We start from the raw sequence: 7017 nt of genomic DNA, 5'->3' as shown, positions 1-7017 counted from the left end.
ATTCTTCATGAGCTGCATCTAAAAACGTTTCAAGGAAAAATGGAACCAGTGCGCTGACACTACAGCATGTCCTGACTTGCCGCTGTGAAGTACTCGCTCTCCTCCGCGCGGTTTTGCCACACAAGACGCACCCAGTGCCCGCGAACTCCAGTCTGCAATTGTTTCAGAACCAGCAAAGTTCTAAACATTGCCACCATTTTCCGGCGGCGTTCCATGGCAGACGACGATGGCGGAGGCGCGAACAGCAGAAAGAAAAAAGCGCGCGCTTTTCTGCATCACGTGATTTTGTGTAGTAGACTAAAAATAAAATCAGTACCTAAATATTTTTTTAGTGTTTTTAATGTGTTTTATCTCGTATGAAGCCTTAAGAGCGTTGTTCAATGCGTTAATTAACGCAAAATGACTGAACGCTTAAGCTGCCGCAATCGAGCAACACTGAAAACGCGCCGCTCCGACGCCGAGTCCCGTCTCTTCGTACGGTTTGCGCCAGCGACAGCGATGGGCGACGGCGGTGTCATCGCGCGACGTATCGCGAAGGAATATCGCCTCATGCGGTTACCGCTTGATAGATGGCTGACTATGACTCACGTTCTGTGCACTGCAAGCATAAGTTGTTCTTGTATCAGCTTTGACAATGTAGTTACAACAAGTGACAATTTAAACTACATAATGTGTGGCTCTCAAAGCTAACTGCGATGTGAATAAATGGCCAGCAAGAATAAACGGAAGCAGCATTTCTCGAAACTCGTTCAAGCAACGCGTTGTGCATGTATGTGGTTCCTAGAGGAAATCCTCGAGGCTTTGGAAGGTCGCCTCTCGAGGGGTGGGGGTTTTAGGGGCCTTTGGGCCAGTGGTTGGGGCTTCTCTCAATAAGGCGAGAGCGTCTTGATACCAGGTGTATCTATTGCCTTAGGTCGGCACTCACACTCTCGTCACTTAGAGTGAGTGGACGTGAGTATGGGTGGTCATGAGTGCGAGTGAGTGGAACTGAGTGTGAGTGGATTTAAGTGATGAGTTGACATGAGTGGCGGGTGCACGTGACAGCAAATTTTGTCGCGTGTGGTCCGCAAATACGGAATCGGCTTAGCTATTTTCACCTTGTTGACAGCTGAGGGAAGCAATTGTTCACTGCCGAGGGCGCTCAAGGCTGGATGCCGGTGTCTTTGGACAAACGAATCAGAGGATTCCGCTGGCGCGGGAACGGCAACATTTCGTTGTCCGTCTTACTAGTTCACCGTTCCATGGGCGCGCTGTCCTTTTGCGGGTACAATGAGCACCTACGAGTTGTCAGATTCTTTTGATTGAATTTCGCATTGCCACTGCTAGAAAGATAAATGTCCGTTGTCATGCCTTCTGCACTGCTCAGTCTCAGCGTTCCAAAGCTTGCTGCTGAAGCAACGTCTGGTGGTGGTGGTGAAAGACTTTTATTTCCTCTAAAAGAGTACATGCAGAGAGGTATAATTGGACCGACTCTTAACGGGCCGGCCCTCACAAGCACTAGGTGGCGTCCCTAGTACAGGACACCAGTGGCGTCAGCCCCTTCCCGGGCGCGCTGAACCAGGGCCTTTGGGCCTGCAGTCAGAGCAGCCGAGCAGGGTCGCCTCTCAGTCCTCCCGGCTGGCGTTAGGATGAGGAGGGATAGCTGGGTTGGAGGGGCAGGCCCACACAGTGTAGTAGATGTCTGAAGACTTCTCCGCCCAGTGCGGACAGCTGTCCGAGAAAGAAGCTTCGAAGTGTTTGAGAGCTGAAGGTTAGAGCAAAGTATTTAGTGTACATGCTTAGCAGAAGCCGCTCCTGCACCTTTGAGATACGTGGAACAATGTCTTTGAAGGAGGGAGCCGGAGTGAATTCGAGGAGGTATCCATTGCGTTGGCTGAATCTCATCCCACTCCCAAAACAATTATTTACGATTCACTGGGGGCCTGTCGGAACGCCGAGCAGGACTCGATACCGTACCTAGCCTGCCATCTTTTCGAAAACATGCAGTGCCTACATTGAGGATCCCGTTCACAGGAATATCGTTTGGGCTTCTGCTGACGTGGGCCTTTAGAGAAATGAGGCATCTAACACCGCCGCTGCCCGCGCGCTCTCTCACCGGGCCTTCTCACCCTCCGACTCCGACGATCAGGAAACAACGACTGTTCGTTTTTCGCCAATAACTAGCCTCGGCGAGTACTGCAGATGACGCTTAGGTTTTTTCATTGCCCAGGTGTGTGCATTGCAGAGCTTCGTTCTGGCCTTAATTTTTTCACTGGGGCCGGACCCACGCGAAGAACCTGACGTACTTGGCCCGGCTCTTGAACTGCACAAGCTGGGCTCAAGCCCTGAAACGACGCGAAAACAAAGCCAGCTTTTCGCTTTCTCCAGAGGTTCTTGTTGCTATCATGTATGTACTTAAAGGAGCCCTGCGTCGCATATCAAACATGTGGTTTTTACTTTTTATATGCATAGCATCAGACAGCGATGCCAAGGAAATAGCCGAAATGGTAGGGTTTAATTTTTAATCCGCTCCAGAAATGATTGTTTCGTGCCGATGGTGACGAAAAATTGTGGCAATGGACCATTTTAGTTGACCGGAACGGCGTCCCGCTCCGCTCAGGCAGCCCAGCGGGAACGCAACTGCGCACGCGCAGACCGCTTGGCCCTGAGCGGGCTACAGAAGCTAATCTCCCGTTCTGCTCGCTGACGACTCTAGCGGAACGAGCCTAGCGAGACGGCCCCCGGCAGCGGAGCAAGATGGCTGCCCCCAGTGAGACAAGCACGCAGAGTTCGTCGTCGGCTTTCTCCGCCAGTGGTACTAATTCGGCTTTGACATCGTCTTTGTAGATGTAGAAAGTGTAGAAGACGTACGTACATACGTACAGTGGCTCGTGAAATCCACATTGTCAACATCAACGTCGGGAAAAACTAGTACAACCTTGGCTAGAGTTGATGTTGGCTTGCTTTGATTATCGAGATGACCCGACCTATCGAAGTAAATCAGTAAATCTTAAAAACATTTCTGCTGCCTAAATTATTTTCAACTGCATATAAAATACCACAATAAAGCGTATGCTTTAAAGAATAAAAAGAAATAGTGACCTTATAAAGTTTATCAAATGTAGTGCTCCCAGTTTACTTGCACAGAGGGCGCTACGAGAGCCCTCCTGCGCTAAGGTATAGGTATAGTGTTATAGGTATAGCTATAGTGTTCTAGAACAATATAGCTAAGAGAATTTTGTTTCACGCGCAACTAAAAATGTTTTTGCTGTCAGCGCCCCCCTACCGCTTACCGTGCTACCGTGAGCGGAGCGTGAGCTTCGATCCGGACAACTAAAACTGTAATTTCGGCAGTCGATATCACGTGGTAGCTAAATTGGTAGCGCCCATTTTGATTGGTTTGTCGTAGAGTTCGAACTGGATTCTTATATACTCGGGAAAGTACATAACAATCCTGCGCACTGCCTCCCCCCCCCCCCCCCCCGCTTTTCCTATAACCCTAACAGACAGCGTCTCTAACGGCAGCGCAAGTTAGCGGCGTACGCATTCTTCCACGAACAATGTTTCTTCGACACGAACGCGGTGGACTACGGGAGAATAATTACGGGTAATGTAAGTACCCCCATCTCCACGCAGCTGCGCATGTGGTCTCCGCACGCACCTGCCTCAAGCGGGAACAACGCGCAGGTTTCTAAATCCTCATTCAGACATCGATTGTGTGCAGTGCAGACAACGTACAGCAGTCTGCACGGCAGGCATGCCAATATATCAGTTACGCATACCTGCTCTGGCGACTTGAAGCCAGCCCTGCTCTTTGTTATGCTCTAAAGTAAGCCCAAGAGGTTGTTGTAAAGGGATTGAAAATGGCCCCTCCCCTTAGGATCCCTATTTTCTGCAGTGTAAATCTGCACTTGGCGCCCATTTCAGCATTTTATTTTTCGCGAGGAATTCACTCGATTTAAAAAAAACGCTCCATTTCCCACGCCACGAAAAGTATTCATAGTCGCCACTTGCTTCCAAAGTGTTCATGAAGGCTCACTGTCACGTCATTGTCAAAGTGGAGAAAACACGCAAGCTCTGCCGTAAGGGTATGATCGGATAGAGTATTGGGTCAATTCCCATATATGCGCAAGGTCACACTGTACTTTACATTCATAGATCCCTGGGAGTCCTCAAACCCATCCTGGCGCAGTGGTGCAGAGGTTAAGCGATGCGCCACTGTCCTGCATTGGCAGGCGCTCCAAGCTGCGGGCTTTGTGTGGCCAAGGTATCTCTTCCTGAGCCACAAATCATTATTTTAACTGCCACCTGCCGCGGTTGGCAGTTTGCTCACTATCATGTAGGAAGGTTGTGATGAATATGCAAAGTCACGTGGACTAGGTGGCCTACCTGCCTCCTAGCTTGCTCTCTGGGCACTACCTCGCGCAGTCATGCTCGTCAGGATTTTTCGCTCGTAATGCCAACGCCGATAACACCAACATCGGATTTTCTGTTTGTGAGTGTGAGTGGACATGAGTACGAGTGTGAGTTAAGAAATTGGGGAACAGGCAGACCCGCCGCGATGGCTCAGTGGTTAGGGCGCTCGACTACTGATGCGGAGTACCCGGGTTCGAATCAGACCGCGGCGGTCGCGTTTCGATGGAGGCGAAACGCAGAGGAGCCCGTGTGCTGTGCGATGTCAGTGCGCATTAAAGATCCCCAGGCGGTCGATATTATTCCGGAGCCCTCCGCCACGGCACCTCTTTTCTCTCTTTGTTCTCTTAGCCCCACCTTTATCCCTTCTTTTGCGGCGCGGTTCAGGTGTCCGTCGAGATGTGAGACAGATGTTGCGCCATTTACTTTCCACCCAAATCGATAAAATTTCATTTCAACGTTGCTGACTCGCCGCGCAACTTGCAGTAAGGGTTTACTAGATCAGGATTGAATTCGAAAAACATTTTATTTTGTCAAGAAGAGCTCGGTGATCGGAGGGACATGTTAAGGGGCCGTTATTGCATGACTGTTGGCGACCTGGTTGGCCCACTCGACGGCCCCGACTTGCGTCTTCAGGTCTGAGGTGGCCAGCACAGCCTCCCACCGCTCGAGAGAAGGGGTTTCTAACTAGCTCCGCTGGAGGCGGCTCTTCCTTTCAATCCCATTATATGTCGTAAGTGGCGAGTTCGCCACAGCGGAAACATTGGGGTGCATATTGCGAGGGGTACATGTGTCACAGTTGTGCGGGGTTCGTGAAGGAGCGCGTTTGAAGCCGTCTCCACGTGGTGTCGAGTTTTGGACAGAGTTTTAATTGGAGGGGCATAAACTCGCCTGCACAAGATGTAATGATGGGTAATGTCATGAAAAGAGGTCATGCTGTCTCTCGGTAAACACCGGATGATGAGGCGAGCTTCCTACCGGCTGACAAAACCTCAGACTTTATTCTGAGCTGCCTCGTTCCCCGGATTGTCCGAGTGGGACGGCACCCAAATCAGATCGACCTGTCTGGTAGGTTGGGATGCTTTTTAAAAAATACTAAGGGTGACTGGTGCTATTCGGGCTCTGGCGAAATTGCGAACGGCGAATATTTATTCGCTGAAGATAATATCAGCGGTGGTATTAGCTATAGCTAAAGCTATTGCCACCTCCTCCGCGATCTCAGGGGAGCTCGTTTTGATAGTCGCGGCTGCGAGCAGTCTTTCGGACCTAACCACCGCCACCAATGCGTAGGCCTTGTTGTGTGGGTACTCCACTGCACCCACGCATCTACAGCACTCCCGAGCGCTGTCCACACTTTTCGTGCACAGCGCGTACTCTGGCTTGACAACGGCCCTCGTGATGCACGGGATCCATGTTCTTGGGAAGTAGTTTTACGAATAGGTTCTTCCGAATGTGTTTCGGTAGCTAAGTTTTCGCGACACCTCTCTGAAGTGCGTTGCCCATTCCTTGTCGGGAGAGAATGGATCTGCCCGTACTTGTACGAGGGAGTCTCTCCGCTTGTGCCGTGAGGTGTGCTTCGCAGAGTTCATCTAGCGTGTTGCGTATAACAAGCCCTAACAGCCTGTCTGCTGACGTGTGACGCGGTATACCTAGGGCATCCTTGTACGCTTGTTTAGATCAGGAAAAATATTAGGATAGACCCACGATAAAACTACCGCGCGTCGCCCAATCGCATCGGCCTCGCGCCAAACATAGACCAGGCAAAATGGGCAATGCCTTGGCATTTCAACATCCACTACGCCCAAATTTAGCCCAAGTTACCACCCGAAATTTGACCTTCACTTCCGCCGATATGTGAGACAGATACTGCGCCATTTCCTTTTCCGAACAACCAATTTTCATTTTTCTTTAGTTGAGAGCAACAAAAAGAAGAATGTAAAAGTAAGTAATTAGCTTTGGGGAAAGGAAATGGCGCAGTATCTGTCTCATATATCGTTGTACACCTGAACCGCGCCATAAAGGAAGGAATAAAGGGGGAGTGAAAGAAGAAAGGAAGAAAGAGGTGCCATAGTGGTGGGCTCCGGAATAATTTCGACCACCTGGGAATCTAACCTTCACTGACATCGCACAGCACACGGGCGCCTTAGCGTTTTGCCTCCATGAAAACGCAGCCGCCGCGGTCGGGTTCTAACCCGGGAACTCCGGATCAGTAGCCGAGTACCTAACCACTGAGCCACCGTGGCGAGTGAAAAAGAAGAATGATGAGGTGCGAATAAGACTGTGGCGGCACTGATGGTAGTGATTCAGCAGTAGTTTAAAGTGAATAAAGAACGTGTTTGCAATGGTCAACAAAATGTGTTTGCAGTGGTTTGTAAAACAGCCCAGCAGTCGTTAGTGTGGCGAACTGCTAGCTTGCTATAGTCGGATACAACTCAATAACGAAGCGGCTTTTCTCTTTCAAAAGAACCCCTTCCATCCAATGGCGTCGGCCTACCTTTGGCTGGGGGACGCTGAATGTAGAACTGCGCTTTCATTCTCTTCTCCCTTTCCTCTATTCAAAGTTTTCCCCACCCATTCACCTGTTTTAATTTATTACGTATAACAAATTTTTGACACTAGAACGTT

The sequence above is a fragment of the Amblyomma americanum genome, chromosome 4 (assembly GCF_052857255.1).
Source record: "Amblyomma americanum isolate KBUSLIRL-KWMA chromosome 4, ASM5285725v1, whole genome shotgun sequence".
NCBI lineage: Eukaryota > Metazoa > Arthropoda > Arachnida > Ixodida > Ixodidae > Amblyomma > Amblyomma americanum.
The sequence above is the reverse complement of the archived record's forward strand: the minus strand, read 5'-3'. Positions refer to the sequence as shown.